Here is a 12,006-nt window from a genome sequence, read left to right on the forward strand (position 1 = left end):
CCTGAGCTCATTTAGGGTGACCGGCTTCGGATTGATCATGTGCCCTTAAGACCAGTGAATACTGGTCATGTGCCTTTAACCCTGCTGTTCTGTTGGTCAAAAATGACCGACTTTGAACTTCAATATTCTTTAAAATATTCAAGATGCGGCTCTGAAACCCGTGGCCGACCGACCCATCCTCATTTAAGTCAATCAACCACAAGTTTCAGAACCGCATCTTGAACACCCCAAAAAATACCAAAGTTCAAAATAGGTCTCCCCAGACCGAACAGAACAGCAGGCTTAAGACCAGGGCATACTGGTAAAGTGCCTTTAAGACCAGGGCATACTGGTGAAGTGCCTTTAAGACCAGGGAATGCTGGTCATGTGTCTTTAAGTCCAGGGCATACTGGTCAGGTGCTTCCTTACCCTGGTACTGATTTTAATGCAAAAACCGTCGCCCCTGTGTGAGCCGGCCGGGTGGACCAATATGGCCACCGGGAGTTGCAGAGGTGGTAAACCGCCAATTTGGGGGGCGGAGCCACATACACTATGTGGGCGGAGCCTCGATACTTCCATGATTAGGCCCAAGCCAGGGCCTAAATTTCAGCAGCCAGCGGGTGATAGAAGTGAGGGGTGTTGTAGTGGCTGAGAAAATTGAACATTCCCATGGCAGGCGAGAAGCGCCAGAAAAGCAGGTGGAGCCGCCTTAGCACGCCATAGTGCGGGCGTGGCTTCTGGGATAAATCGGTGCCCTTGAAAGGACCCGTTGCCCCTAAGAATCAGCCCAGGCCTGGCATCCCACGTCGCAGGAGAAGATATGGGGAGACGACACACTCCGTGCTCACCTGTTGATAGTTTGGGGAGATTGGAACCTTGAAAGGATCTGGATCGCCCCCAAGGGCTAGGGGATACTCTGTACCAGACCCTTCTGTAGTCAATGGGGATGTCACAGCGGCTGACCCGGTCCGTGGCCCTCGGGAGGTCCGTTGATGAAATGGGGGAAAGGCCTTTAAAGGGATAATGTTCATGACGCTACCTGTGATATTCGGTCAGGATGACCGACGCTGCTTAGGGGTCCGCTGGGGTGATGTTATGGCAGCTAGATGGTGTACCTTCCCACAGGTGAAGTATGTCCCCAGGACTTCACAGAGTGTAGATGGTGGATGGTGCAAGGCGCAGTGAAGAACGAGGACACGGGTGCAGTCTCTTTACCTTTTACTGAAGTCTTCAGCATCCACAGTCCAGGGTAGGGACCACGGGGTAGGCAGAGTCCGGCCGGTCTGAAGGCAAATCCAGAGTCCCCTTTATCCAGGAGTAATTCAATAGCCTTCCCCTAGCGCACAGTAACGTAGTAGATCTCTACTTGCATAAGCTACCATAAGGTCCTCTCTGTCCCCCATATGGTATGGATAGGACAAAACTCGTATGACTGATAATAATAATAATAATAATTTTATTTATATAGCGCCAACATATTCCGCAGCGCTTTACAAATTATAGAGGGGACTTGTACAGACAATAGACATTACAGCATAACAGAAATACAGTTCAAAACAGATACCAGGAGGAGTGAGGGCCCTGCTCGCAAGCTTACAAACTATGGGGAAAAGGGGAGACACGAGAGGTGGATGGTAACAATTGCTTTAGTTATTCGGACCAGCTATAGTGTAAGGCTCAGGTGTTCATGTAAAGCTGCATGAACCAGTTACCTGCCTAAGTATGTAGCAGTACAGACACAGAGGGCTAATACTGCATAAAGTGCATGAGAACATGATGCGAGGAACCTTTTTTTTTTTTTTTTTATTATAAATAGGCCACACAGGGATCGTTAGGTTAATGCATTGAGGCGGTAGGCCAGTCTGAACAAATGAGTTTTTAGGGCACGCTTAAAACTGTGGGGATTGGGGATTAATCGTATTAACCTAGGTAGTGCATTCCAAAGAATCGGCGCAGCACGTGTAAAGTCTTGGAGACGGGAGTGGGAGGTTCTGATTATTGAGGATGCTAACCTGAGGTCATTAGCGGAGCGGAGGGCACGGGTAGGGTGGTAGACTGATACCAGGGAGGAGATGTAGGGTGGTGCTGAGCCATGGAGTGCTTTGTGGATGAGGGTAGTAGTTTTGAATATGACTGAATATAGTAGTATGATTGAATATAGTAATATAACTCACAATATCATTAGTTTACAATGATGGTGCAACTACAAGCATACTAGGCAAATAAGAACTGCAAGGGAAGAGGAGGTGGAGATACAAACACAGCTAACTTCAGACAGATCCCACACAACTAGATTTACAGGTTTACTTTAATAAGAAACAGGCAGATTCGCCTTTTCTTTGAAGAATCAAAATTTAACAAATGGCAAACACAGTTTTAAACCTTCACAAGTTAAAGTCTCTGCGGTTTCCACAGGTAAAGCAGAAAATGTAAGAGCTATTGACATACACTCCAACCTCACCAATTTGCTTGCAATCTTTTAATGTTTAATTTTCTAAGATTATACTGTTTACTTGTCAAACAGCCTGCATGCCCTCACAGATCATGATGTTCACTCCCAGAACATGATATATAGTAATTGCAGGGTCACCAAGGGACCACTAAACGGGCCTAAAACCTTTACGGTAATGTTTGACAGCTAAACCTGACTTCACTTCCTTTCCTAGTGCTCAATGGAGTCATTTTTGCTTAATAAAAAACGCCAGTTACAAAGCAATCTCATTACTTTTTATATGGTAAAAAAAAGAGAAAAAAATATAAATGTACAGATAAAAAGTAAAACCCTGAAAAACTGACACATTCTCTTAACGTGCACAACGCTGAGGTTCTTATCAATCACTTTAAAACTGCAATAAAAATGTACAAAAATAAAACTCAACCCAAAAAGCAACTAAAATGAACCAAAAGCAGTAAAGAACCCGCAGGCACTTCCTCTTGTGGAATGTTTGTTTTGTTTTAATGTTAGCCTAAAGAAAACAGTCGACTTCTTGTGAAGGTTTTGAAGAGAAATGTGTATCAGTTCATTTTTATTTGGGTATTCAATAATATGATGGCCTGAGGCTTGTTTATAGGGACCCTAGAGAGGCCCCGACCCCCACAAGTTGCCACTGTGTCTTCTTAGGTATAAAGGTCGGAGAGCCAACTTGGAATTAACTGCCCTGCCAGTCTCTGAAGTAACGGCATAGAGCTCTTTACTCCCTCAGTATTCTGTCCACCGGATCTGCGCTTCAGAAGGAGGCAGCCTGCTTCTAGCTGTTCTCCCGCTGATGTTTCACTCCTGTTGCTATGACTTCTTTTCTCACTCACTACAGCACAATTCCTTTCTTGTCCTTTCTTAGGATGCTGCCGCATGGGTTGCAGGCGCAGCTCCGTGTCCTTCTTCCTCCTCAGACTTGAGTCTGGATCTGACCAGAGATCACCCTAGCCAGCTCGACCGGGAGACCTTTCCTCGTCGGTCCCCAGCCAGGAACCCTCCTCAGACTTCTCGTCCTGATACTGACTAACTTCCTCACCAACCCCCCAGTTTTACCCTAATGTGAGGAGTGGCCTAATAGATAGAACCCTTAGCTCCCCCTGGTGGACTGGCGTGTGAAGTGTGTGTGTGTGACTGTGATACCTGAACAGAAGATCTCCTTCATTGCCTTGAGACGTAACATCACTCCCTCTGGTGGAAGAATAACATTACTGCAACGAACCAGGACTCTGGGGCGCTGCACACCTCCCCCCCCAACCCCCCCCCCCCCCCCCCAATCTCCCCCCTTCCTCCCCTGTTAAATCCAGTACTCCCAGACTGGGAAAAAGAAAACAACAATACATGTTAGCAAAAGACATGCAAAATTTTGAAATGCTATAAACAAATTAATTTAACAATGCTTCCCTTTATGGGAGGTGAGAATACTTGAACGTTGCAAACAATAACATATTCACATTGTGCATACCACTTTCAAAGGCAGTTATAAGACAATTACTATCTATTTAGGAAACATAATTACCCATACAGGTATTCTATTTTACTAAGTGCGAGTACCCTCTAAGGGTATACCATCATTAACCCTTAAGGTGCTAATCCACAGTTTCCTTAGCTCTCTTCTACATATGCACGGCTATCTGTCTACCCCCACGGGCCTACTGCATTTTCTTTCCTAAAACCTATCATTTTATTTAATGTACATCATTTTCTAGCTTCTTAAGGCAAAGTGTAACAAGTAATCATTCCCTATAAGAGGAAAACTCAAGTCTTTTCTGAGGTAGTGCAAACAATCAACAAATCACTTATAAACTTTAAGACAATAGAAACTTTCACGTCGTCATCAGGAACAGTTTCTTCGCAGTCTTCTTTCTTGTAAAACCAGTAGAGAGCACCTTTATGGCTACGTTCACACTAGCGTTCGGCTAGTGTGCGTCGCGCTAGCGTCGGGCGACGCAGCGGCGACGCACGCGTCATGCGCCCCTATGTTTAACATGGGGAACGCATGCGTTTTTGCTTGTTGCGTTTTCCGACACGTGCGTCTTTTTTGACGCTAGCGTCGGACCAAGAAAACGCAACAAGTTGCATTTTTCTTGCGTCCGATTTTCGTCAAAATACGACGCACGCGTCGAAAAACGCAGTGTTTTTGCGTGCGTTTGCACGCGTTTTTCGGTGCGTTGTGCGTCGCCGACGCAGCGGCGCACAACGCTAGTGTGAACATAGCCTAAGAAGGTGCAAACTATGTACAGGGGACAGTTTGTGAACCATTCACGGTCCATGATTCCAATGTTCTTTTGTATAACAGTGAAGAAAACTCGTGCAAAACTTGAAGCAATAGGGATCCCGGGTAAACAAAGGGATCCCTTTAAAGAATTAACCCTGGACGGGTTTTAAAGTAGCAAAGAAGCAGGTGAAGTTTTAAAAGAACTATTTACATTTTCAGGTTTTCGAGGTTTATTGCAGTTCTGGAGGTAGCACTGGTGGAGGTAGCCCGGTTGGATACTGGCGGCTACCAGGTGCTACATAGGGGGCTCCCTCACTCCAGATGAGGGTCTGCGTAGCTTGGGTATGGGCATTTGCTACAGCAAAGGTAGCGGCTGCTGCAAGATCAGTCACTGGAACGGAGCCGGTAGCGGTGGCACGAGCAGTCACTGGAGTGGTGTCGGTCATCAGGGCAGGGTCGTTCTTCATACCTGCTTCAGATGCGGTCCCTCCGGTGCCGGTCTGCTCCGCCTCTGCTGAGGTCTGGAATGCTGGTTGCAGGGCCTTGTGCTGCGGCGTTGTCATCTCCGTTTGCAGCATCTCGCTTTCCGGCAGGGCCTTGCTTTCTGGCTTCAGAGCGCCGGAACTTCTTTCTTGCTCCAGACCAGACGAGGCTGCCGACAGACGTCTGGTGAGGTTCCCGATGAAGGTCTTCTTCCACTCGGCCACAGCTTCCAGCTCCTGGCGCACAAGCTGACAGGTACGCTCTTCCTCTTCCTTCCGCAGGAGGTCCGGATTCATCGTCGGTGAAGGGTGCAGTTCTTGCAGGCCCTGGCTGGGAGAGTCCTCGTGCTCCATCCCATGCTCCGGGGTCCGCTCACCTCCCTCCGCCATGTTGGTTTTCGGCACCTCCACCTGCCTCACATCAGTCTTGGCAGAGGGCGGGCATATTTTTCGCGCCGCTCTGCTGGATTTGCCCACGATGGCACACCCTTCTTCTCCTGCGCTCCTCATGGCGCGGCAATGGCAGCAGTTTCTGCAGGAATCTTGGCGGTTAATGGCAATACACAGTCTCTAAGTACAAACAGTTCAAATACGATTCTAGCACAGTTCTTGGCGCACATGACCCGAATTCTCAGGCTTAAGTAGATCCTGTTCGTGACGCCAAAGTTGGATCGCCCCCAAGGGCTAGGGGATACTCGGTACTGGGCCCTTCTGTAATCAATGGGGATGTCACGGCGGCTGACCCGGTCCGTGGCCCTCGGGAGGTCCGTTGATGAAATGGGGGAAAGGCCTTTAAAGGGATAATGTTCGTGACGCCACCTGTGGTATTCGGTCAGGATGAACGACACTGCTTAGGGGTCCGCTGGGGTGATGTTATGGCAGCTAGATGATGTACCTTCACACAGGTGAAGTATGTCCCCAGGGCTTCCCAGAGTGTAGATGATGGATGGTGCAAGGCTCAGTGAATAACGAGGACACAGGGGTGCAGTCTCTTTACCTTTTACTGAAGGCTTCAGCATCCACAGTCCAGGGTAGGGACCACGGGTTAGGCAGAGTCCGGCCGGTCTGAAGGCAAATCCAGAGTCCCCTTATCCAGGAGGAATTCAATAGCCTTCCCCTAGCGCACAGTAACGTAGTCGGTCTCTACTTGCATAAGCTACCATAAGGTCCTCACTGTTGTTACTCCTCTCTGTCCCCCAGATGGTACGGATAGCACAAAACCTGTATGACTGATGGCCTGAGGCTTGTTTATAGGGACCCTAGAGACGCCCCGACCCCCACAAGTTGCCACTGTGTCTTCTTAGGTATAAAGGTCGGACAGCCAACTTGGAATTGACTGCCCTGCCAGTCTCTGAAGTAACGGCATAGAGCTCTTTACTCCCTCGGTATTCTGGCCACCGGATCTGCGCTTCAGAAGGAGGCAGCCTGCTTCTAGCTGGTCCCCCGCTGATGTTTCACTCCTGTTGCTATGACTTCTTTTCTCACTCACTACAGCACAATTCCTTTCTTGTCCTTTCTTAGGATGCTGCCGCATGGGTTGCAGGCGCAGCTCCGTGTCCTTCTTCCTCCTCAGACTTGAGTCTGGATCTGACCAGAGATCACCCTAGCCAGCTCGACCGGGAGACCTTTCCTCGTCGGTCCCCAGCCAGGAACCCTCCTCAGACTTCTCGTCCTGATACTGACTAACTTCCTCACCAACCCCCCAGTTTTACGCTAATGTGAGGAGTGGCCTAATAGATAGAACCCTTAGCTCCCCCTGGTGGACTGGCGTGGGAAATGTGTGTATGACTGTGATACCTGAACAGAAGATCTCCTTCATTGCCTTCAGACGTAACATCACTCCCCCTGGTGGAAGAATAACATTACTGCAACGAACCAGGACTCTGGGGCGCTGCAGATCCGTCGCAGCCTACACATCGTCCGAAGCTGGGGGCTAAATTTTTGCAGCCGGCCGGAGCGTTACCTCAGGGAGGTGGGCCACAGAGAAGCTGAGGCTGCCTGTCAGCATGTGAATATCCCACTGGAGAGGCCCACTGCTGACTGGATCCACTCACCATGGGTGCGCGTCCCGGCATGGAGCCTCCGTGGATAACTGGGTTTCAGCGCCGAGGAAAGCGCGTGCAATCTACTGTTCTGCTGCAGGTCAGGATTTGCAGCGTGGACAGTGCAGGGATAAAGTTGTAAGCATCAATCGACCATCCCTTTGTTAGGCTATGTGCACATGCTGTGGATTTTGCTGCAGATCCGCAGTATTTTCGCAGCTGCGGGTCCGCAGCAGTTTCCCATGAGTTTACAGTTCAATGTAAACTTATGGGAAACGCAATCTGCAGTGCACAAGCTGTGGAAAAAAACGCGTGGAAATGCAGCGGTTTGCATTCCGCAACATGTATATTCTTTGTGCGGATCTGCAGCGTTTCTGCATCCATTGACTTGCATTGAGTCGGTTATTTCCGCAGCAAAACCGCAGATATAAAAAAAGATCTGCAGTTTAGCTGTGGTGAAACGCTGCAGATCGGGAGGGGGAAGAGTGTCGGCGGTGCGAGGGGTGGAGACTGCATGTCTGTGTGTGTTGGCCTGCCGGGGGTCTGTGCGGGCCTGCCGGGGGTCTGTGCGGGCCTCTCGGGGGGTCTGTGCGTGCCTGCCGGGGGTCTGTGCGGGCTGCCAGGGGGGGGGGGGGTCTCCGCAGGCCTCTCGGGGGTCTGTGCGGGCCTGCCAGGGGTCTGTGCGGGCTGCCGGGGGGTCTGTGCGGCTGCCGTGGGGGGTCTGTGTGGGCCTATCGGGGGTCTGTGCGGGCCTCTCGGGGGTCTTTGTGTGTGTGTGTGCAGGCATCGTCCGATGGGACTACAAGTCCCATCGGGCTATGCCTGCTACAATGACAGTGCTTGACACATTAGCCAATGATGGGACAGTAGTAGTCCCATCATCCGGCTAATGTGTTAAATGTTAAAAAACACAAACATACATACTACATACATACAACATACTACATACATACCGCATACATACAACATACTACATACAACATACTACATACAACATACTGCATACATACAACATACTGCACACATACTACATACATACATACTACATACATACATACAAACAACATACTACATACATACTACATACAGTACTTTCATACATTACATACATATAACATACAGTACATATAACAGAGTACATACTCACCATCACTTGTCACTTTGATCCCCGAAGCCAGTGTCACCTGTAAAAAATATTAAAATAATAAACAACCAATATACTCCCTGATCCGCAGAATTCCAATAAAAACGAGTGTCCCACGACGATCTCCCATGGAGAGCAGCAGCATCTGCTCCAAGAATACAATGACAGGAGGAAGGTATCCTTCCGCACTGTGTTCCTCTGCCACTGTAAAAAATAGTCCCTAGTCTCACTTTTGGCATTGCTGTGTGAGAAAGTTCCCACGCAGCAATGGCATAAAGTGAGATCAGTGAACTACAGTAACCTCTCAATGATGCACTGCAAGAGCCATTGTCTCCTGTCAGTGTGTCACTGGAGGTCCTATAGAGCAGTGACAACACCCGATGTCACTGTTCTATAGGGGAGATCGTCGTGGGACACTCGTTATTAATTGGACTGCGTCGGACAGGGAGTGTACGGTTTATTATTTTACGTTTTTTGCAGGCGATCGAGTATGGTAAGTATGGTTAAATTAAGAATAATAAAATACTTTTTTCTGGCTGTGTCTTAATTTTTTTTTAACTCTATCACTACTCTAGGATTAATAGTGGATAGGCTTCTTATTGATGCCTCTCCATTATTAACCCGGCTTAATGTCACCTTACAATAGCAAAGTGCCATTAACCCCTTATTACCCCATATCCCAACGCTATTCGGGAGTGGGAAGAGAGGGGCTAAGTGCTGGAATTGGCGCATCTCACAGATGCGCCATTTCTGGGGCGTCTGCGGACTGGTATTTGTAGCCAGGGGGAAAGTGGGGTTTGGCCAATATCCATGGCCCCTCTCTAGGCTATGAATATCAGCCCTCAGCTGTCTGCGTAGCTTTTCTGGCTATAAAATATAGTGGACCCTACGTCACTTTTTTTTGGGGGGGGGGTCCCCCTATTTTAATAGCCAGTAAAGGCTACGCTGACAGCTGCGGGCTGATATTCATAGCCTGGAAGGGGCCATGGGAATTAACCCCTTCCCAGGCTACAAATATTGGCCCCCGGTCGTCGGCTTTCCCCCTCTGGCGCAGAAAATTGCGTAGGAGCCCACGCCATTTTTTCCCTTTTTTTTTTTTTTTTTTTTTTAACGCTCATTAACCCCTTTACCCCCAAGGGTGGTTTGCACGATAATGACCAGGCCAATTTTTACAATTCTGACCACTGTCCCTTTATGAGGTTATAAGTCTGGAACGCTTCAACGGATCCTGATGATTCTGACACTTTTTTTCTTGTGACATATTGTACTTCATGCTAGTGGTAAAATTTCTTTGCTATTACCTGCGTTTATTTGTGAAAGAAATGGAAATTTGGCGAAAATTTTGCAAATTTTGCAATTTTCCAACTTTGAATTTTTATGCAATTAAATCACAGAGATATGTCACACAAAATACTTGCCACCTCCCTGCAGGACCCGGATGCCACGGCCATTTTGGATCCGGCCTGCTGCAGGGAGGAGGAGTTAAGAGACCCTCGCAGCAACGCGATCACATCGCGTTGCTTCGGGGGTCTCAGGGAAGCCCGCAGGGAGCCCCCTCCCTGCGCGATGCTTCCCTATACCGCCTACACACTGCGATCATGTTTGATCGCAGTGTGCCGGGGGTTAATGTGTCGGGGGCGGTACGTGACCGCTCCTGGCACATATTGCTGGATGTCAGCTTCGATAGTCAGCTGACACCCGGCCGCGCTCCCCCCGTGAGCGTGGCCGATCGCGTATGACGTACTATCCCATCGGTGGGCATACGGGCCCACCCCACCTCGACGGGAGAGTACGTCACATGTCAGAAAGGGGTTAAGAAACATCGGCCTTGCTATTATATATCTATGTCTATATCGATCAATAGATACATTTATAGATGGATATATCTATAGGTACATAGATATATCTATCAATATATCTGGCTGCTTTCACACATCAGGTTTTTGCCGTCAGGCACAATCCGGCGAGTTTTGAAAAAAACGGATTTGTTTTTTTCTCATAGAGTTGTATTAACGCCGGATTGCGCCTGATGGCCACAAGTTTAATCCGTTTTTTGCCGGATCCGTCAGAAAAGCTGTTTTCAGCAGATGGAGAAAACGTACAGAAGAATGGTTTTTCTGTCCAGCAAAAAAACGCGCAGCGGCGGATCCGGCGAAAAATATGAAACTGAGATGTGAAATGATGAATCCGGCCTCCGAATCCGGTTTATCATGCATTTTTTCCATTGAAATCATGCACATCTTTCATTCTCTCTCTCTCTCTCTCTCTAAAAAAAAAAAAAAAAAAAGTATCAGTTGCATCCGTTTTTCACCATTTGCAACGGATCCATTTTTTCAAAAATTCGCAGGATCCTGCCTGATGTATAGATGTAGATAAATATATGGATAGTTAGGCTACTTTCACACATCAGTTTGTTTCCATCATGCAGGATCTGGTGAATTTGTGGAAAAACGGATCCGTTGCAAATAGTGAAAAACTGATGCAACTGATCAGTTATTTAGATAGAGAGAACGGAAAATGTGCATGATTTCAATGGAAAAAATTCATGGGAGGCCGGATTCATCATTTCACATCTGTTTCATACATTTTTTGCCGGATCCGTCGCTGCACGTTTTTTCACCGGACAGAAATAACTTTCCTTTGTATGTTATCTCCATCCGGCGGAAACAGTTTTTTTTACGGATCCGGCAAAAAACGGATGAATCATGTGGCCATCTGGCGCAATCCGGTCGCTAATACAACTCTAAGAAAAAAACGAATCCGGCGAGAGAAAAAAACGGATCCGTTTTTTCAAAACTCGCCTAATTGTGTCTGACGGCAAAAACCTAATGTGCGAAACTAGCCTAACTATCCATATATCTATCTACAGCTATCTATCTAATTCCTTCTGTCTATCTGTCTATCTATGTATCTATCTGTCTATGTGTGTAATGGAGTGTGGGTTGGACAAATGTCAAAGAGGAGGTTGGACAAGACATGACATCACAAATCTTATTTTTTTTTGTTCAATAATTCTTCTTTATTTAGCGTTCAAAAACGCATACAAAACTGCATCAAAAACCACGCCAAAACCGCACAAAAACCGTACCTGCACTTTCTGCCAAGACCTGCGGACTTAGTGCAGAAAAATCCGCAGGCAAATCTGCATCGTGTGCACATACCCTTAGGGAGGTGGAGAGGAACTGTCCGCCTCCTTGTGCCATCCGCTTTTACAGTGGTGGGACAGTGAGGGCCGCTCGGACGCCATAGAAAGGGGCCTCTGTACATCCACGGTGTTCAGTCCCCGGGTGGACCGAGCCAGTTGTCCGGCATTAGGACTGGCTGGGGAAGAGGGTACGTGGAGGCGACACTAAGAATCAGCCCAGGCTTGGCATCCCCCGTCTCAGGAGAGGATACGGAGAGGCGACACTCTCTGTGCTCGCCTCTTAATTGTTCGGGGAGATCGGAACCTTGAAAGGATCCGTCACACATTCGTCCGTGGAAAAAATAAAATAAAAAATGTAAAAATAAAATAATGAAGAGTTTTGGGTCTGAATAGCAGACCCGTCCGTGTGACTCCTACGGACACTAAGCAAGAACTGGTTAACTGAGAGCCAGCAGGAGGGTGTATACTGCAGGGGAGGAGCTAACTTTTTTTGTATCACTTAGTGTCAGCCTCGTAGTCGCAG

The sequence above is a fragment of the Ranitomeya imitator genome, chromosome 2, assembly GCF_032444005.1.
Source record: "Ranitomeya imitator isolate aRanImi1 chromosome 2, aRanImi1.pri, whole genome shotgun sequence".
NCBI classification, from domain to species: domain Eukaryota; kingdom Metazoa; phylum Chordata; class Amphibia; order Anura; family Dendrobatidae; genus Ranitomeya; species Ranitomeya imitator.